Source organism: Ptiloglossa arizonensis, chromosome 3 (assembly GCF_051014685.1).
Source record: "Ptiloglossa arizonensis isolate GNS036 chromosome 3, iyPtiAriz1_principal, whole genome shotgun sequence".
Classification (NCBI taxonomy): Eukaryota; Metazoa; Arthropoda; class Insecta; order Hymenoptera; family Colletidae; genus Ptiloglossa; species Ptiloglossa arizonensis.
The window spans coordinates 8,187,895-8,209,730 of NC_135050.1; the positions used below are offsets into that span (position 1 = coordinate 8,187,895).

Here is a 21,836-nt window from a genome sequence, read left to right on the forward strand (position 1 = left end):
GATAGAAAATTTTATTTTTTACTTGTATTTTCAAAGGTATCGAAGTGATCTTGAATTTTTTCATCGATTTCGCGTTACATTGAAATTACTTCGATTAGTCGAAGATCGATGTATTTAATTAACGAGTAATTGAATACTCGGGTTATAAAATATCACGAGGTAATATTCGAGAATTTTACCAAAGGTTTGAAATAAATTATTATTTGTTTAAAGGATACTTCCATTTTTCTATTTGATGAAATTTCAGTAGTATTTGCAAGCTCGACGAAAGATTTGAAATCGATTAATATTTATTTCCACTAGTAACAATATTTGTGTAATTATAATGTCTATGTATTATTAATTAATATTTATAGAAAGTGTACTTTCGTTTCTCAATTTCATCTTCTACAAACCGCAGAGTTTTCCCGTTTCGCGGAAGAAAGGGATTCGTTCGCCTCACAAATTTCACGTCACGCCTGGAGTCTCTCCATCGCGTGGAAGAACAGTCTCTGTGCCAAGAAAAAAGAAAATGAAAAAGGAGCAGTAAAGTTCTCATCGACATCGAGCGATTAACGCTTTTTTTCCCAGTCAGGCGCGTCGCGATGAAAACTTGATCGATTCTCGACAAACGAGCCATCTTCTTTTTGGGCGAATCGACGATCGGAACCGAAATAGCGTTGCGGCGCTGTTTGAACAGTTGAAAATCGGGTCGTCCACCGGATAAATTTTCGAGCGAGCTAATATACCTTTTGATGCACGGAAGCTGCGTGTATTTTAACACCTAATCTTTCGTTGTGACAGCAAAGTGGTCAAGTGAAACTCAAAGGGGCAGTTCGTTAATAAAATAATTAAAGATTTAGAAATTAAAATCGTTCATCGTTTTTTCTTGGATACTGGTTCTCAGAAAACAGGTACACGTAGAATGCAATAAAATGGTACGTTAAAAATACTCGAGTGAAAATTTAACAAATGAGAAATTCTGAAAAACAATTGCATATGTCGATTCTGGAAATCTTCAAACTTTCTAAATGGGCAATATTTACTGTTAAGTGGTTTTTTCTAGGTGCAATTAAATATATTTACCCTTTATTGATATTTAAAAAATTTCACGTTACGTTTCACATTTAACGAAAAGAAACAAGTTGATAAAATATCCTGGTACTAATGGCAAAAGTATTATAGTTTTTTATTTTAGGAATGAAATTAGAATGTCAAAAATGGTGGACGTTTTTATGTGTGAGCCATAACGTTACGTTTTACATTTAACAAAAAGAAACAAGTAGATAAAATATCCTGGTACTAATGGCAAAAGTATTATTGTTTTGTATTTTACGAATGAAATTAGAATGTCAAAAATGGTGGACGTTTTTATGTGTGAGCCATAACGTTACGTTTTACATTTAACAAAAAGAAACAAGTAGATAAAATATCCTAGTACTAATGGCAAAAGTATTATAGTTTTGTATTTTAGGAATGAAATTAGAATGTCAAAAATGGTGGACGTTTTTATGTGTGAGCCATTGTATATTGTGCCAAGTCTAGACCAGTCAAAACAATTACATCGTATTGCATCATCTGTCATGATGCATCAATCTCGACCAGAGCTAGAGCGAATAAAGTGATTCTGAGTCATCAGCAGCTCGTCCTGTTGTTTTGAGTTCAACTGATAAAAGTTTAATTTACGATCTGATTTATGTTTCACTCACACTCTGTTGAAGTCTGATTTTAATCTATAAAAATACATATAATTTATCGAGTTTCCTAGGAGTTATATTAATAGTGTTTTTTTTCTAATCCGTGACTATGTTTTATTAGTTCAACAAACGTATACAAAGTCTTGATCCTAGTCAGTTTAAAAATGTATAAGATGGTCCAAAAAGAGGTCAAAGAATTTATGGACATATAGTACTCAAAAAAAATATTATAAACAGGAATTGGCCACTTAATGTGGGTCTCCAAATCCGCTTTGCCAGAGACGCGGACAATTAACTTTGTGTATAAAAATCAATTATATACAAACTGCAAAATATATTTGTTTTGTCGATGTAATTCTAATTCTATATTACAAAGACGTCAATATACATTTGAATGAGAGTGACGTGTGGAATATATTTTGTAAAAAATCGTAACAAAATTCTAACTTGAAATAACCATTTGCATTTACCTTTTTTTTTTTTCTTTCTGCAAATACATGTTTATTAAATATTTGTTATCTGTCTTTGTAAGTATTCTATGCCTTGAAATTCTTCGATTTTCATTTTAGAACACTTTGTATGTCATTAAGAATTACACGCTGTATGGTTTCACGTCTATCATATTGAGTATTTTATCATACAAGCCGAAGCACCTGAAATTATCACCTTAATTCGCTTAATTTGCTCTAGGATTGATGTCAAGTCACGTGGTCTCAATCATGAGAGGCTGACCTCAAAGATTTGTCATTGTTGTATTTGGGACAATCTGCACTAAAGGCTTGCTAGAAAATATATACGTATCTCTACAAAAAAGAAAGGAAACAAGAAAATATTATTTAATTTACTTTGAATACAAATTTTATTTCATATATTTTTCTCCATAAATGATAATCTCATATGAATATAAATGAAGATAGAAGAGCTTTAAGTGTTTTACTTGACGAATACATTATTTCTTTCATAAAATATTCGATAGTAGATATTACGAGCTTCTTCTGCAAAAATAATGTATTTTTTGTTAAGTGCATTCGTTTTGAAGTATTTAATTACGAACGAAACTTTGAGTTGAGTTTAGTTTCACGAGTTTTTTGATTTGTAGGAACTATCAAATTATTATTTTTGGTAAAATAACAAAAAAGGTAGCAATAAATATGGCTTTGTATCGACTAGCGTCGAGAGATGTAATACGGAGATCGAAATCGTGTCTGACCAATGTCAGGCGCGACTACTTACACATAAATTATACTTCGCGAGATTCTCATAAAGTTTTCGTGATAAAATGTCTCGTTTAAAACACCACAGGATATTTGAAATGGTAAGAATTCAATTTTCATTTACATTTACATCGGAGAAAAATATATGAACTTAAAAATCTACCTCCGAAAGAAGGAAATATAGTAAATTAATTACGAGTAACTTTTTTTCTAAGGTTAATCGAAAAACTGCTATGTTTATTAAAAACGATTAGTTTAAAATACTACACATTGCGAAAAATTCATCTAAAATGTTCATTAAAAAATGTTTTAAAAAAGATTCCATAAAGTTTCCAAATATATTCGAATTAATTTCCACACTTTTCATTGTTCAACCTCAGCAATCATGGCAACGAAAAGTATAAAAAATTGTACGTAAGATTTTTAAAAATACAGACATGTATACAAAAACCGTTAAACTTATCGTGCATGAAAATCTCATAAACATCTCTATTTTTAAATTCTACATACAAAAACGTTTTTAACTCTCCAAATCGTCACTCTCTTTTACCAAAACTGTTACAAACAAATTTCAAATCTAAGAATTGCTCCAACTCTCATAGTTAGTCAATGAACAAAACGAGTAAACATTTATTCACAATTTCCTCGAAAGATACGCTAGTAATTGTCTCAATATCTACTTGTACAAATTTTCCATTCCCCCGGTGATTTCAATGCTTCCCCTTTCCAATAATTAGCCTCGTCGAAAACATGCGTTGAAGTTCCCCAACAACGGTTCACGTGACCGACAAGGAAAATGAAATTTCCAGGAGGTGGAGGGACAAACGAAAAAAAAATTGAGGGAATTGCGTCAGAAAAGTGAGGCTCGCGGTAACGGCCAACCCCGCGGTTCTATATTTCAAGGGTGCAGTCGCGTTTCGGCGTTCAGAATCGTGCAGAGTCATTCCGTGACTGTTGCAGCGCCATAAAAGGGGGGGACCGGCAATAAAGGCCAGTGACGCGCCTAACTGAAAAAAAAGATCTATTTTTTCGCTCCGGGACAGTTATCATCCCTCTGTCCAGAATGTCTCGGCAGTTCGCCTTCGTACGAGACAGTTGACGGACGTGCGTGCAATTTGATTTCGTGTTGCCTTTTGTGATTGTATTCTTCAGACTGATTGGATGAACTTTGTCACGACTAGCTTTGAAATTGCTTTCTTTTGTAGGTACTCGACGATGTCCACTGAAAGCATTTGAAACCTGATTAAATTAATTTCTATTTTTCACCGGTGTTTATTAATATTCCATAGTTCGTAGAATATGTAGTCTTTGTACAATTTGTATCGTTTATTTAGTGTTCGAATTTGTTAACTCGCTTTAGATTTTGAACAATTGTGTATGTAGATTGTTACTGTGGATGATTCGAAGTTTAAGGTCAAGAATATAGCATATAAAGCTTGTAAAGATTGTTTTCCGCAAATCATTATTGGAATAACACCAGCTGGTTTACCTATTTTTAGAAATGTTTATAAAGTGGTGTTTTTATTGTGTGACAAGCAGACTGAATTTTTTACCTTTCTTTGTTAATTTTTTACTAGGGAAAGTCATTGTTTTTAGAATAGTTAAAGGTTCGAAATAGGGAGGGTTGTTATCTCATTAAATTAGAGCTTCTTTTTATTCAACGTTTGTTAAATAATTTATCAATTGTTAGTTTTCTTCATTGAATAGAAAATAATCTTCCACCGTACTGAAATAGGTTGCTTGCACTTCCAGTATTTATCAATATCTATAAATAACTTTCCTTTTATAACACTTGGAAAACAAAGTAAATGTTCATTTTATGTAATGTTTATTAACATTTTCGAATTACTTTTTTATAATAGTCAAAAGATACTATTCTTTTACGTTATATTTTTCGGTAAAACAAAACACGCAATTATTTACTTATTTTTGTTTCAATAACACTGATAGCTGGTAAATGAATTTAACTTTTAAATATTAAAAGTTCTCTTATAGTGTTAGAGAAGATATTGTAAACCCAATGCTAATGATAATATTAATTTCTTCTATTTTGGTGAAACCCAGAATTTAGAAAAATAATTTTGAGTAGGTTTCGTCACTTCAGTCAATTACGCACTTTTTAATATTAGAACAATTAAGATTACGATTTTCTTATTCAATTATGTTATGAATTGTTTAACACTTAGTATACGTATCATTGATAAAATTGTTTTATTATTAATAAAATTGTTTGCCAATTTATGTGTCAGTTGTACCGTTCATTAAAATAATTTTGTTTAAACATTAGACATAACTAAATTTCAATTTCGATTCAAGAATAATAAATTTCGGGTCAGGAGAAAAAACTAGGTCACTGGTATAAATCATTCGTGACTTTTGTTTAAGTACTACTGTCTGGTTTAAATCAAGATCATCATCTGTATCTACAAGACTTTTATCAACGATCAAATCTAACGTTTCAGATAATAAAACACTAAAGTTTTCTAATTCTTAAATTCGAATGCTGTGTTATTTTAAAATTTAATTTTTTTAAATTATTTCACTAATTTAATAGTTTTCTTCGGTAATTTTGTTACAGTATTATTGGTTGTAATAATTTTACTACTTTCGACTTTGGGTTATCGAAAATAACACTTTTCTTAAAATTATTTCACTAATTTAATAGTTTTCTTCGGTAATTTTGTTACATTACTATTGGTGTAATAATTGTACTACTTTCGACTTTGGGTTATCGAAAATAACACTTTTTTTAAAATTATTTCACTAATTTAATAGTTTTCTTCGGTAATTTTGTTACATTACTATTGTTGTAATAATTGTACTACTTTCGACTTTGGGTTATCGAAAATACCACGAACGTAATTCTTAATTAAAATTTGATGTAAAAATAGCCAGGTCCATTGACGAAACGGAAGCCCAAACGGTTTATCTACATTTCACGCATTCTACGCGTAACGGACGACACGATGTAACTTGAACCATGGCAGAAAAACGCAACACAACGTTGAACCCTCCCAGCGGGAAAATAAATTTCTAAACGAAGGTTGCATTCTTTGTGAATGAAACGAAAGGGAAGACGTATGTGCATTCCTAAAGGCACCATTCGTAATCCAAACAGTCGGGGTATTAATAGGCAGGAAAGAAAACAGTGAAAATTTTCAGCGACCGAAGTCTGACAATCGTCGAACAGCTGACAGGCGGTTTAGTCCAGAAATAAATTTGTCTTGTCACACTTTTCAGCGAACCGGTTTAATAACTCCTCGTAACTTTTCGCGAACTCGTTCACCTCGCTGGAAAATTTCTCCCCACGAAAAAATACAAATTTATAACAACATAGTTAACAATAATCGTCGTTGAAAATTACAGTTAAGTATTCGAGTACTTGTTAAAAATCGAAAGTCATTTATGCGGAGTTAAAATAGTTCGTTTTCGTCTTGACGTATATTTTAAAATAAGAGAGCAACTTTAAAAAGGGTTGGAAAAATTTATGGGTTAAAAATGTCCAGTCACCGTGTTTGTAAATTATCCCTGTCAAAGTAATGTGCGATTTAATTCCAATAATTCCAACGACACTGTTTACGATCGAACCAAGAAAGATTATCATTACTTACGTTGAACTCTCGTATTTGTATTCCCGCTGTCGCTAAAGTTCTCTACATAATTTCTTGTTATCACAGAACCATTGAATCGCACAACATTGAACAAAATTCAACAGGGTTGATCTACGGTGTTCACTGAACATTTTCGTTTATTTCTGCGAGTCACTGTACGACCCCGAATCCATCGATTCTGTTTAATCACCTTGCGTAATTTCTTCTTCGTTCCTCCTCAAAAAAAAAAAAGAAAAAAAAGCGAAACCAAAAAAGAAAAAGAAGAAACAAAACAAAAATTTCTACACAATTTTCACATTCACTGTCCCGATCCTGCTTGTCAATCCCACCCCGTGAAATTTCGCTCGTTCCGCGTCATAAATACGGACCATATGATCGCCGGGCGTCTCTGAATCATCGACGCAGAAAATACCCTCGGCCCGTAGGAACTGACACGGCGCTTTGCAACCTTCGAAAGAAACTGCTCGCGCGAAATCCCATCCCATAGATCCCGCGCGAACCTCCTCGAGACTTTTTCCCTCCTGATGCTCGCTAGAATTTTTCCCAGCGAGGAGCACGCGAACGATTGTCGCGCGACCACGGCCAGCTCTCCCGCGAAGGAGCGACGTACACCAGCGCGCATAGTGAAAAAAAGTTTCCTTCTTCTTCTTCCCCCCTTAAATATCCGGCGAGAGAAAAAACAGGAGAAAGAAACCCGGGCTCCGTCACACGCGGCACACACTCACTCGACCGTACGAACACAGAGCGAGAAAAAGAGCGAGAAAAAAGGCGGGAGAGAAACACGAGCGGACCAGCTCGAAGCAACAATGCCTTTTTCATCCTCCTTTTACTTGCACCTCACTAACGACCGGCAGCACGCTGTCCAACTTTCTTGCTCAACTTTTTGCTCCCTTTTTTTATCTCCCGACGCGCCAAGTCCCTCGTCGAACCTAGTCCCCCCCTGTCCTCTCTCACCGTCCCCCACCCTCCCACCGTTCCCCCCACCGGCACACACGTACACAGTGTCACCGACCGTCGGGCCGGCAGCCCTTTTTCTCGCGTGTTCCTTTCTATTTTTTTCTTTTCCTTTCCCCCCCGTTCCTACACTGGTTCAGGAAGGCAGGAAGTTTCCTTCGCGCGACGTACCTTTTCTCTTATTCTTTTTCCTTTCTTCTCCCTTGTCTCTCTTTTCGTTGTTGTTCTTTCTCACCGGCACGAGCCTTTTTTGTGCGTTTCCTCCTCCGCGTCCCCCTTTTCCTCTTCCTCGCGCGTTTCCTTCTCGCGGCCACGGCCGTGCGGAATTCGAACCGGGGTTCGATTTGGCGGTACCCAGTTTGAGCTGGTCGGCATAACTGCGTCCGAGTAGACCACTCACTCCCGGACTCGTGGCCGCTGTCTCTCTTCCTCCCACGTTCTCGGTGGTGCCACCGTTCGCGCACATCCTCCTCGCTCTTCCCACTATTTCGCTCCGGTTCGTCTGTCTTTCGCCTCCTCGGCGGTGTTTATCACCGTCTTCGTTCAGTAGCGATGAGCTCGAGGCGGCTCGAGGCGGCTCGCCGCGGTATCAACGACCCGAAGCTTTTCGGGTGACAATTTTGGCAACTTTCAAAGGTTTGTGGAGCATTGAAATTTATTCCTGGGTGGGCGTTTCAACGAATAAAGATTAAAAATTTCGGACAATTTGTTGCAACGCGGACGAAGAAATGAAACGTAGACGTCGAACTCGTCGAGAGTTTCCAGCCATTAACAGTGTTTCGTTTGCACGACATTCGAAAAATATTTTGTTCGCATTGGAATTTTCTTGCGACCCTTTTTACAGTACAGTACGAATTGAAATGATTTCTCTGGTACAGAATATTCCCAAACAATGATAACTATATCTCTTTTACGTTACTGTGATTTTCCATTAAGAAAAATAATCGTGACTTAAAAAAGAAAATTATATTTCGTGAGAAAATTACTTCTTTCGTTTGATAAAGTATTTTTAAATACAATATATAGAAGATAAACATCAATTTTGAAAAGACACCAATTCCAGGCATATTGTATTAGTAATTCCATAATTACTTTTACGAGATTAAAAAAGAAATGTTACTCTTAATTTTGTTCGAAAGTAAGCAATGTTACAAGGTAAAAGTTGTTCTTAAACTCACTTGGGTGTGCGGATTTGAACAAATAGAAGAAATAATGTACACGGTTTTTAAAATCTAGTTTATGATCAGTGATAAAGTACTACGTCCTTCGGTCGTTAAAAATTGAGTTTTATCAATGACACTAATGCAATTGGTCAAATTTAATGTACGTTGACATAATGCTACATCTCTAACTCGATAAGATTCGAAGCCGTCGATGGTACGTGCCTTTCAAAATGAAAAAAAAAAGAAATGTTTCACAATAAAATTACATCATTTCTTCCATATTTATTTCAGAAATCAAAGCCTGGCGCTAAAGAGTAAATCAACGAGTGATTGTAATTTCTATTTTTAGTCCACAAATAACGCAAAATTCGCGAACCAAACAACGCAGTACTTACATCATCGATCGCAAACTTCGTTAAATCACAAAATGTGGTGTTACGTTGATAACTTTCAATCGTGAGAAGACGTAAAATACTATAGTAATTAACAATTATTATTACGCAAGACGGCTAATGGTATTTCCCAGCGAAAACGCGCGACACTACCCCCACGACTTCATACCATATCAAACACAACGACGTCCAGTATTGTGTTAACACGAGCACGGTAAAGAACGTACTATCGTGTCATCGACCCCCACCGTCGATAATCCACAAGACGTGGTATGACATTAACGACTCTCAACTTCTCAAGTTCCAGGTCTTCGACACTCTCAAACCCCTCGAAACTGGGTCTCGCGCTTATCGAGCTTTTTCCCGGCGGCAACAATTGAATTAGTCCCATCGCTATCTTCACCCCAATCTTCTCCCTCGTTTCTGGCCTTGTTCGTCTCGTCTCGAACGTTTCTCCCTTCTTTCTCCACCTTGTATCCCTTCTACGTCCCGTTTCGTTTTCTCTTTCGTAAACAGTTCTCGCTGCTCGGATACCGATTTTCTCCGCAACCTTTTTTTACCCCTCCGCGTGATGTTATTCCTCCCCACACCACCTACCGTGCGGTTTGCTCTTTCTCTTTCCGGCTCCCTCCCCACCAAAACCGTCGCGGCGCACACACGCCGCGCGCTATCTTGCCGATCTAAAATTACCCCAGAAACGACGAACGGTCGCCGCTTTCTCGCTCTCTTTCGCCCGACTGCGCTGACTCTTCGCTCGCTTGCTAGCGCGCGCAACTTTTCGCCCTACCAGGTGGAAAATCGCCGGATCGCCGTGAATACGTCGGCACGGATCGGATTCGGGGTCGTTGGTTTCATTTTCTCGGAATAGTCTTCCGAACCTTTGGACACGAACGATCCAATCGAGCCTCGGCTTTAAACGAGAGCTTTGCCTTACTTACGTACGGCTGTTTTATTTTTATTTGGTTCACGTGTACGTGCCGGTATTTCCGCATGCGCGTCGTGGAAACGGTTAGTAACAATAATAATAATAATAATGATAATGATAATCCAGAGTACGGAACAAACGGTACGCAAATTTAGCGTTGCGCCCGCGAATTTTGAAATCAATTTACAGTACGTGTATTTAAGAATGGTAATTTTTCATTCATTTAACATTCATGAGTGTCTCCAGCACTTTTCGCTACTTTGATCTTCTTTACAAATATTTGAATATTTGTGTATTCGAATGTCTCTATTCGAACATCACTATTCGAACATCACTATTCGAGTATCGTTATTTGAGTAATTGTGTATTTGAGTATTACTATTTGAGTTATTAAGTACTTAAATGTTACTATTTGAATTAGCGAGGGTTTGAAAATTAAACGAAAATAAAGTTTGAAAAGGAACTTGGAAAATCTGATTTATAGTCCACATCACGCTATTCAAATTCTACGAATACTCCGATACGTGATCAACTCACAAAATACTCAATGGGAATTGTATTCGAGTAGTATTTGAATGGTCAATCGAATAATATTCGAACCAAATACGACAAGTAGTCCCAGGGTTAGTTACATAGAAATAATCAGTTCTTTACTATCGTAATTCCGAGACGAATCTATCGAGTTGTAAATTGAAATGTTGCGAATCATTAGTATCGCTGGTAGTCTAGGTATCAATATCTTCCCGGAAGTAATTCGTTGGATTGGTGTATTTATTTAAGCCTGTTCTGTCAATATAACATTGCTAAAAATAACCGGGGTATCACCTAGTTGTGTACGCTCAAAGTTCCGACAAGCTACATGACGTAGATTCCCTATAAAAATATTACCATACCAAATGTTCAATATTTACTTTAACTCGATTCCTCATTTATTTAACAATTTCGTTCAATCCGATGATCGCTACGATGATCACGTTCAATTTCGTTCACACGAAGATAAATATTCGAAAAGAAACAAGGCGAAAGAACGAGATACAAAATTGTTGAATTGTTGTTTTGCAATCTCTAGATTCCCTTAAATTTTCCAAACGTATATCGCCCTAATTATTTTGCGTATTACGGTACGAATAGATTCTACAAGAATGATTACTCGATAGAGAATATAAAAATGTTTATTTCGAGATTTGTCACCTGTAAGACTCTCCAGACAAAGATGTCCGACTCGTACACCAATTAGAGACACCTGAGTGAAAATGGTCTCGATTCGCACTCGAGCAAAAGGACAGTGAACGCGTCGTTGAAACTATAGAGGGGATAACCTTGAACGATATCGAGCGATCGATTGATTCTAATCTGACGATAGCTAACCACCCCAGGAATCGGACATCTCTTTCGTAAAACATGAAAATCGAAATCGGTCGAGTCTTGCGAAAGCGTTGCATCTCGAATGTCTCGGCTAGACAAATGCTAGACAGAATAGGAAGCCGTACGCATAATTCACGTATCGACGACCGTTGCAACCGCTATAAACGATCGGTCCGTTTTTAACGACGACACACTTTTCCACTCGAAAGTGCAGTAAATGTCCCGCTTAAGTTACGATTATAAGGTACGCGGAATGATGCGCACGGTATGTAAATGCTTGCCGCACATTTCACGCGCCATAAACTTATGAATGAGCGGCACGGATGGTTGTCCGTTTTGTACGACGGGCACGTTCGTCGGCGTAGGTCGGCGAAATTGGTCCATAAACATGGAACGCAGGAATTTGGAGCGATTACCATCTCGTGACACGCGGATCGATTGGAATTATGAATGGTTACACACGAGGCTTGATGAATTGCAACTGCTGTCGCGCAAGCTACGAAGAAACCGCGAATAATGCATTTCCGATTGATCAATTTCAACGATTTATTCGTTTCTTCGATCGAGGAAAGCTTTCTACCGTGTCCAGTTAACTCGTAACTCCTGACATCGGTGATAAACAGGTTAAAGAGTAAATAAGAGTAATTACCTCGTTGCTTGGAAAAGTCTTTCGGTTTTGTTCCGCTCGTTCGATGATTGTCGACTATTTGATGTGTACACTTTCTATGGTATCTCGTCGCCATTCTTCGAACGGTCGCGTGTCACAAATTTCGAGGGATATTGCATCGGGAACGATATACACGCTCCGTGGTAAGAGCTTTGTTGATTGTTGATCCGGAAATCGAACCCGCGGCCTCGATTTTACATAAAGAATCCGATTCGTCTAGTACGGTGACACTTTGACTACTCCCTGGGCCGAGACTATGCCTTAACGACGTCCAATTTTAGAGAGAAAATCAGCCAAACGATCAACAGTGTATATGTCCAAGTTTCAAGAATAAATCCGCTGTATCTGAACGCACCTGTTCCCGAACAGTCCGCACCCCTCACCCCTGTCGATCATTCCAACCAGCAAAGCTTGGACGACGTTCACGAACACTCAGTCGCGATCCGGACGCACGTTCGCATGACACTGGGTGGCCTACATTCGAAGTTAAATCCATACCGTGTTCCAGTCTATTATAAATTGGACTCCCGGCGCATAAGTGCCACGAGCGGAATCTGTGGAACTGAGAACGCTTTATTATCTCGCTCTCACCGCAATGGTGTCTGATTATTTGAAGACGAAATAGCAGCGTATTGTTAGCAACTTTGTTCGACATAGATGTTAAACGCGGAGATTTGTCGGGCGGTGTAGTTATGAATCTGGTCTTTGAAAAGTCTTGGCTTTCGAGGTCCTAGATAGAACGACGGAGGATTAACCTCACGGATACGTAGGATCATTGCGCAACGGAGTTTGATGATCTCGTTCCAATGGAAGGGACATTCGAATTAGGGGGATATGGGAATCGTTCAGAGTTATATCTTTTTGTTGTTTAGAGCCGGTTGGCGTTAACTAACCTGACTGCTGATATTCATCGATCGTCTGATCACTGTTAGGTACTGTTCTTATCTTGTGTCGTTCTAGGAATCGAGTAATGTAACAAAGGATTAAAGACACAGTAGGTGTAAACTTGTGCATCAAATTGTTGTGATTTCATGCTACAATTTTGGTATTCTAACTACGTGTATGTATACGAACTTTGGTTATTCAAAGCTGATTGTTATTAGCTAGTAGGTATTGATTCTGTTTAGTGTTTTAATCACTGTAGGTTAATTTTCAGACATGTGGGCAGGTGTTATTTTATAGTTTTAGGTACTAATAGAGCTGTTGCAACGATGCAGATGTAAAGAGATCTTATAGGAATTAGAAGAGACTAGAATCAAAGTCATAAAATCATTCTAAATCAAATATCGATTGCTTCAATTGGCACAGTTACTGACTTCGTTTAGTTCAACAGTGAGACTTTTGCATGGTTCAAATACATAACTTGTTAGCTTCTACAGTCCTGGTGAGATTACAGTTAAGGGTGATATAGAAGAATTTTGCATGAAATTATTGTGATTCAGTTCTACCTACTATAGTTTCATATTGCCCGTACATCTTGAATTTTGAAGTACTAAACACTTGGTAGACCGATGAAGAATTAAACTTACAGCGACGTATGATTCTTTCGAATCAAATTTTGATCCAAGACGATTACTATTAACTAGCTAAGTAGGTGATTCTGTTCAGTCAGAATGATAACTGACGGAACTTACTCAAGACCGTAAAATTAACAATTCTAGAAGATCAATTTTAATCATTAGCTATGTTACTTCGTATCATTTGAAGATGTGCAAATGAATTTGTTCTAACACTTCATTTTCAAACCTGTGACGCAATGTTTATCTCGAATCGACATTTTTTGCGAAAGTAAAGCTTCGTTCGATCCTCGATACTTAACAGTGACAAAATGTCGACCATTGCGCCCAACCAAGACCAAGCGACAGTTCTATTGGTTTCACGACCAACTGCCTTTATTGGTCTCTGATCTCTCGTCACTTTGGATTGGCGTGACATTGGATGAGATATTAAAGTGAGAAACCTTCCGAGAGATCTGGAAATTTGAAACGTCACCCTGGATTTTTACAAATCGATCTAGATTATTCGATCTGATCGTCACGTTGATTGTTCCAATTTTGTCAAAAAGTTCTACGACGAAATTCGGATCATTACCATTTATACTTCGGCACGTCACTTCGTTCAAGAGACACATGCGCTATACCTATACACGGAGACATAACGGTGGGATAGGGGAGCTCATTGAGTGGTCCTGAGCATCCAGTTGCTTTTATTGCAACTTAATGTCGCGTTCTATGAAGACAAACTGGCACCGACACGAAAACAATTCTAACTAGAGAACAATTACTTTTGTGCGCTTTTACCCGTGAAATTATACCTACCCGCTACGATACACTGGGTACATTTCGCGCGAATTAGAAGGGACACCAACTGAGCGTAATTAGAAAAGTCTCTTTCGCGGTGTTTTGCATATTCAATTCTTGGGTAATCTTTCCGAAATGCACACCCTCGTTTATTTCATTCGAACGCAAACTCTCGTAACAATCCACAATTACCCACCCAACGTAACGTACACCGACAGTGTCCACATTTTACCCGTGACCCGGCAGGAAGCTATTAAAACGAAATTCGAGGTTATATTAGTACCGCGTGGGTGTACTTAGAACCGTCCGACACGTTACCCAATTGCTCTCAAACTACAGGTATTAAAAAAAAGTTACCCAAAACCACTGCCCCATTTTCCATATACCCGAAAATGTCGAAACATCGTCTGAACATTTCGACAGGAGTTGAGGTTCGAACGAGTCCCGATCGAAGACCAGAGACAATTCGACAATTCGCAATGTGTCTTTCAGCCGGTACGGCCGCGGGTTCGATTCCCGGATCAACAATTAACAAAGCTCTTACCACAGTACGCGTGTATATTGTCCCGGACGCAATTTCCCTCGAAATTTGTGACACGCGACCGTTCGAAGAATGGCGACGAAGAAAAATGCAATTTCGCGGCGCGGCTGCACACGCGCGTACACAGCGATTCAGGAATTCCAGAACGCGGACAAACAAACGAGTTAATTAAAAGCTGGGCCGGGTGGGCTGGGGGGGGGGGGGAGAGGTGGTTCCAACGAGGAAGAGAATGAAGGCCGAACACAATGCGCCGGTCCGTGGTCCTCACACCCTCGACCACCCACTCGCCCACCCATCGCCCACTCTGGCCTGCGTGCCACATTCGAAACTCCTATGGTACGGAGATATGCATATGCATACGCATCTCCCCGAAAGATGCAATTTTTTTCCACGCCGGAATGCATATTCGTCGATCACAAGCGAAGCAATTTCGGACAAGCGAGCGGCGATGACCGGTTTCTGGGGAATTTTATGAGCGGGCCCTTCCCTTGGGGATTCTCGTCGACGTTCCGCGACAGATGCCGACAATTTTCGAGGTGTTTCGACGTACGCCGGCCGTGGGTGGCATTCATCGATTCCAAGTACCACGCGATACGATTCGTTTCCAAGGTCGTGTTTTTCCACTCGTTCGGGGCTGTTTGTATTCCTTTGCGCGTGTTTGGACTCGTGTCTCGTGGTAGGTGTTGCGGTGACACTCTTTGTTTTCGAATTGCGACGATAGAATTAGCTGAGGGATAAAGTATCAGGTGAAAGTATCAGGGAGGAAATTGTTTTGAAAAATTTGTAATTTAGGCGTTTTTTTTTTTTTGCAAGCAACACTTATTTTGCATCGCTGAGAATACGCGATGTTGTTAATTCATTCGTATTCGATTACCGGTCGCGATGAAAGAATGTAATTCCATGTAGTATAGTAACTCTGAACGAGTTAACTTGTTACTATATATAACTACGATTATCTATAACTGTAACTATCTATAACTATATAATATATAAACGTAGTTATAGATTGTCACAGCTTTGAAAAAAGATGATCTCGAAATTGGAATCTCGATCAGTTTTGTTTTCTCCGTCCAGTGAAATAGAAATTTCAATCGTTCCTTACGAAATGCCGAATTTATTAACCGTGGAAAAACGGTTTCAGCGTGGAAACTCATTGCAAAGATTTCGCGGTTATTTGGCAACGTAGACAGATTGTTATAATCGCAAACAAATTAAATTGCGACGGCCTGTTCGGTCGCGATTTACGTCGCGAGCGCGGAACTCGTTAAGGACCCATGAAAATTGTATAGAAAATAAATTGCGTGGCCCGCCACGCGGAATTGCCTGGCGCACGCAGCCCGGATTCATGGGGGTTAATGAAACTTTCAGCTAATGCACACAACGAACAATAAATTAGTCGACGCGGAAGGAAAGCGGAAGCCGTAACACAATTTCATACAACAAAACAATTTTAAACTTTTCTAACGCGATGACGTTAAGATTTTTTCTTTACTTTTCTTTTTTTTTTGATTTTAATGCGCCGTGTTCGCGTTCACTGATATCAATTTTGTCCTCTTTTATAAGAAATTATTACATTCTCACGGAAAAATTTTACTCAACTTGAAGAAAAGGACGTTAATAATTATTTTCCTAACTTTTGTACAAATAAAAAAATTTCGTTCAGACAGTTGTATCGAATTTAAGAAGTAACAAATTTCGAGATTGGACTTTCCCATTCAGGTCGACTATAAACGAATCGGAATTAATTGATCGCTCAAGGTCATTGAAACATAACCTGAAAATATCGTCGAACGGTACGAAAACTACAAACGTATATTCTCGAAAAATATTGAATAATGCAATCTGTACCTTTAATATATTATCGTTCATTCTATTGTAATTAGATAGTGACTTTGAGCAGTTAATTAAGTTTCACGTCACTTTAGTTTTCGTACATTCACTCTCAAATGTTTGTAAAAAATGGCGCTTTGCAAACATCTACACGACACATCCACTTGTGAAAAATCTCAACATGGTTAGTGTGCAACTTCTTTTTATTGGGTTGTTCGAAAAGTCATTTCGTTTTTTTTTTCGGTGAAAATGAAACACGATTTTTTTTAGAATGTATAAGCATTTTATTAAATTATACATTCTCCATTTTGGAGAATTGCTCGTCTTCAGCGTGCGTGTCGGTGGTTTTCATATTTTAATAAACAAACACTGTTCTTGATCAGAATTTTGCATAGAATAATATGCACACATCAATTCACAAATTGACATAATTTTACTCACTTAAAAAAGTAACGTACATCGTGATTTTCGTTTTTTTTTTTTTGGTGAAAATGAAACACGATTTTTTTAAAGTGCATAAACATTATGTTTGGAGAATTGCTCGTCTTCAGCGTGCGTGTCGGTGGTTTTCATATTTTAATAAACAAACACTGTTCTTGATCAGAATTTTGCATAGAATAATATGCACACATCAATTCACAAATTGACATAATTTTACTCACTTAAAAAAGTAACGTACATCGTGATTTTCGTTTTTTTTTTCGGTGAAAATGAAACACGATTTTTTTACAATGTATAAACATTTTATCAAATTATATAATTCTCCATTTTGGAAAACGAAATGACTTTCCGAGCAACCCAATATATTAAGATTTCGGAGCCAGTTACGTTGAACATTTCTACAGAGGATACAGTTTGAGTCGAGTGATGCAGTTTTCGGTCGAGCAACTTCTTTGATCTCAAATTCAAGCCTCGACAGGACAGTAAACTTCGGACGTTCGAGGAGAGTACGGTGTTCCAGAAGGATCAATTTTCCAGTGACTGTTGGCCCCTTGCACTGCAATGACGGCTTTTGATTAGTAAATTGCTAAAGTTCAGCTGGAAGGTTTCCTTTCCAATGGAAATTTTAACGCGATCGAATTCAGTTTTTCACTTGAAAATTAAAACTTGTATATTTAACATTGCACCTTCACGAGTGTATTATTAATAGACCGACGAGATTCGCCGAATTGAAACGCAGAAAACGACCTCGTTTGGGTTATTTTTAAAAATTTACATAATTCGAAATTCACCAAAATTCGATTGGACGTAAAGACTTTTTCTTTTTTCAGTAGATTGCATTTATTGGGAACAATGTGGCTACGTTTCGTTCCAACGTTTTCCACCCAGACCTAACCCAGATAATTAACAGTTAAGACGTTCTTTAAAAAAATTTGAATTTCAAAAAAGAAAAAAAAGAATGTTTTTTGAAATATCATAGTTGAAAATAGTCCGAACGATGAAGCGTGTAGACTCATTTTTCACTCATAAACATTATCCGTTTATTGTTAAGGCAATCGCAACGACATTGAAAATATAAAAATTTCAATCTTTATTAACGAATGAAATTCAATCTCGCGTTCGTGTCTGGTCGCAAGTCGTCAACGAGCACATCGTCCCGAGTAAATACTAATGTCGGTAGGATCTGGTTCCGTACAATTAACGAGGGTAAAGTTCGAACAGTTAGCGAGGGAGTTCGTATTACGATCGAAACATCGGTCCTTGGAAATCGTTCTTGGTTTTGATTGCCATTTAAAATGTGATGGAACAGAGAAGAAAATGCTAGACGTTACCAGGAACGATAAATCACTGGATAATATCCAGTCACGCCAGGCTCGGTCCCAAGCTAAACGACCAGACGCAGACGAAGTCTTATTCAATTCGCGTGCTCCGAGAATGCCGCGATTACATCGCGTGACGCGATGCACCGGTTCGGATTACACGTGCCTGGGGATCATGGGGTATCCTGGGTATCCCGGTGATCCTAAATCCTGTCGGCCCTTGTCACCGGACTCCGAGAACTCCGAAAACGATGTGGGCGGCCAGGTTTGCCGTATCTCGGCCAGCCGAGGACCTACAGTGTGTTCCTTAATGATGCTTTTGGGAATGCCTTGAACTCTCTCTCATATTGAATGTACCCTAAACTGGCTGGTATAGCTGCAACGATGAAGTCGGCGTGTAAAAATAATGAGAAAGGTCCGTAGAGTATCCTGAGAAAACCTGGGGCCAAATTTCAAGGAACACTTATCGAACAAAATTCTCATCCAACTCGAGACTGATGGAAAGGTCTTAGGAGTTCGAACATCGGTCTGATATTCAATTAGTTTGGGCTTAGGTGTGATACGGAAAAAATTATTTTCTACGAAATTATATCTTTGAGTGTAGAAATTGGGAACGAAGGTGGCAACAGCGAAAGTTGAATATTAAATGAATTTTCTTCTTTAAATACGTTTGTGGTGTACACGAATGTGAACAGCATATGCAGAATATATACAGAATATTTGTATTTATGCAAAATTGGATACTAATGTTATTATATTAATTTATAAAATATTCATCCAGATACATTTTGTCTGGTTACTCTTTCTTCTTTATTAGTAACATTTGATTGGATAATAATTATTAACATAGCAAGTTTGTATCGCCATATATTGTCAGATTTTTTTTCTTACTCTTAATTTAAAAATTTCTCTTCTATCGTACATAGATACTTTTCTTAACACATAATTGTTGACATGGTAAGTTTGTATCGTTATGTACAATAATTAGAATTTAATTAAAAATGGCTAGTAAGTATAGATTGCTTTCATTTGATTAGATAATAATTATTAACATAGCAAGTTTGTATTGCCATATATTGTCAGATTCTTTTTCTTACTCTTAATTTAAAAACTTCTCTTCTATCATACATAAATACTGTTTTTAACACATAATTGTTGACATGGTAAGTTTGTACCGTTATGTACAATAATTAGAATTTAATTAAAAATGGTTAGTAAGTATAGATAGCTTTCAATTATTTCATAATAATCTTTCATAATATTCTTGTAAGACAGTTAGGTTACAGGACAGTAAGGTTGAACGTGTTCCAACAATTTTCACCCACTCCGTTTTTCCACAGCTTCATTGTTTTTGCCATAGTGTGGACCACATGAACATTTTGCTTCGTCGCGTTTCATAAACGACCCTTTTATTCGAGACGCTCGGCTCGTTTGTACTACAAATTGGTCTAAGAAGATTTCGTCGAGCTGCGCTCTTGATAGCTTGCCTAGATCCTGATTTATGCTTCTCGATCTACGCGTCAGCAACCGTAGCGTGTTCGCGTTACTCTTCCTGGAAAATCCTTGCAGACGTCCCTACTCTACTAAAGTGGACCTCATAATACCGAGAATGTTTGCACGAACCTGATACGCAATGTTGATATATCACGTGTACACGATAACCATTGCTTTTCAATTTGAATAGTTGCGGTATTCGAAATAAAATTATTCGAACAGTGTACGTACGACGACACTGAAATATTCGAACGAAATATTTGTATGGGATATTAATTTTATTCCGGGGAGTTTTCAGATTTATTTTCAAGCTCCAAACTCGTCCAAATGAACATTCAAAATTGGTTCGAACAATTTCTAATGTGTGCTACAAGTTTCAAAATTCCTTTCAAAAATTCTAAATCAAATTTTTCGAGATCAACTGATGGCTCAAAATTAATATGAACACCTTTCAATCTAAACAGTTTCAAGTAAAAAATGTATTTAAATAATCGTTAAATTAAATCTTAAATCGTATCAAAGTTTTCTGGTTTCTTGAAATTAAATTGAGTTTCAAAATTGACACGAATAATTGCCAATTTATAACTCTTAACCAGATACAAAACTTACCGAAATAGATTCTCAATTAAAAGTTTAAAATATTATCTAGAGCTCAAAATACGTTCTTAAATTACTACTTAAAATACATTCTAAGTCTAAAGGTCGTCACGTGACAGTGTAGCAGTTTTTCGACCAATTTATTACTTTTAGAATGCCTCGTGATAAATTAATTTTAATACCTGCTCGTATCATCTTCGAAACGATCAAGTTTCGTGCCAAAAACTCCAAATCTCCAGATTACTGCTTGACAGTGATAAAAGTCGTGAGAGTGTCTCTCGTGAAAATAAGATTCAAAAAATCGAATTAAAAGAAACCGTTACACTGTCGTACAGTGTCGTGTTTTTTAAATTCACATGAAAACGTACCTTAAGGCTCGAAACACCTTCTGGTATCGGCGTTCAAAGTTTACCCAAACTACTCCTAACCTAAATCAAACGTAGCTGGTGGAAACACTTAATTTAAGTACAATCGAGTCTCAAAACGAAGCACCGGGAACTTCAACCAAACGATAGAGAACTCTGGTCCAATTCTATGTTTCGTAACTTTCAATGGAGCACAAAGCGAGGGTTCAAGGGCATTTCACGTTAACAACATTCCCTACCACCCACCCCACCCCCATTTTCGTCTCCATTTTCCACGAAAGGGACACTATCGATCCTTTCCCCTTGTTGCATTCGTAGAGTAATTGTTCCAGAAATACGAAGACCAAGTGGTCGGCAACAGGGGGTTGCGAAAATTAACTCAGAGTCGTTGAATTGACCTCGGGGCCAGCTGGTGGCAGATGGCTCGGAAAATCTAGGATTACGAAACTAACGAAAATATCTAATTACCGTGCAACGAGTTACGACCGAAGAAACAACTGCGCGGACAATTGCAGCTATCGAACAGTGGTGACGCTCCATCCTCTTTGGACAGGGGTGGTTTATAGAGGAGACGCGTGTTTCCGCTGGATGAATTCGTCCCCGTGCTTTTAGGCGAACGTTTCATCGCATCGGTGTACTTTATTTATTTTTTATTTATTTCATGCCTTTATCGTGCAAGTGTACGAGATAAATAAATGTAAAACCGAATGAAAGAAGAAACGCAAAGTGGGAACAGTTGGATGAATTTTGTCGAAACCTGACCTCGAGTTTTACCTCTTCAACTTTTCTGATACGAGATTTTTAACTTTGCATGCTTTGTTTACAGTTTGACCTTTTTTAACCTCTCAAGTATGAAAGTTTTATGAAAGTTCCATGTGGTGCAGATGATTTGACCTTTTCAACCTCTCAAGTATGAAAGTTTTAATCTTCCATGTAGTGCAGATGATTCGACTTTTTAAACTCTCAAGATTAAAATCTTGAA

General features: G+C 37.7%; 1 protein-coding gene across 3 annotated transcripts in view; it reads right to left on the reverse strand.

The window, feature by feature from the left end:
- LOC143144723 (uncharacterized) overlaps positions 1-12,363 on the reverse strand; it is a 53,373-nt gene extending 41,010 nt beyond the window's left edge. For 2 of the 3 annotated variants that reach the window (XM_076307422.1, XM_076307423.1), the window contains exon 1: positions 11,950-12,363. The gene's annotated coding sequence lies outside the window, so the exon portion shown is untranslated. Of the gene's footprint in view, positions 1-7,626; positions 8,266-11,949 lie in introns of those variants that run through there. The other variant, XM_076307425.1, reaches the window with a different exon arrangement.
- Positions 12,364-21,836: the final 9,473 nt, after the last annotated feature.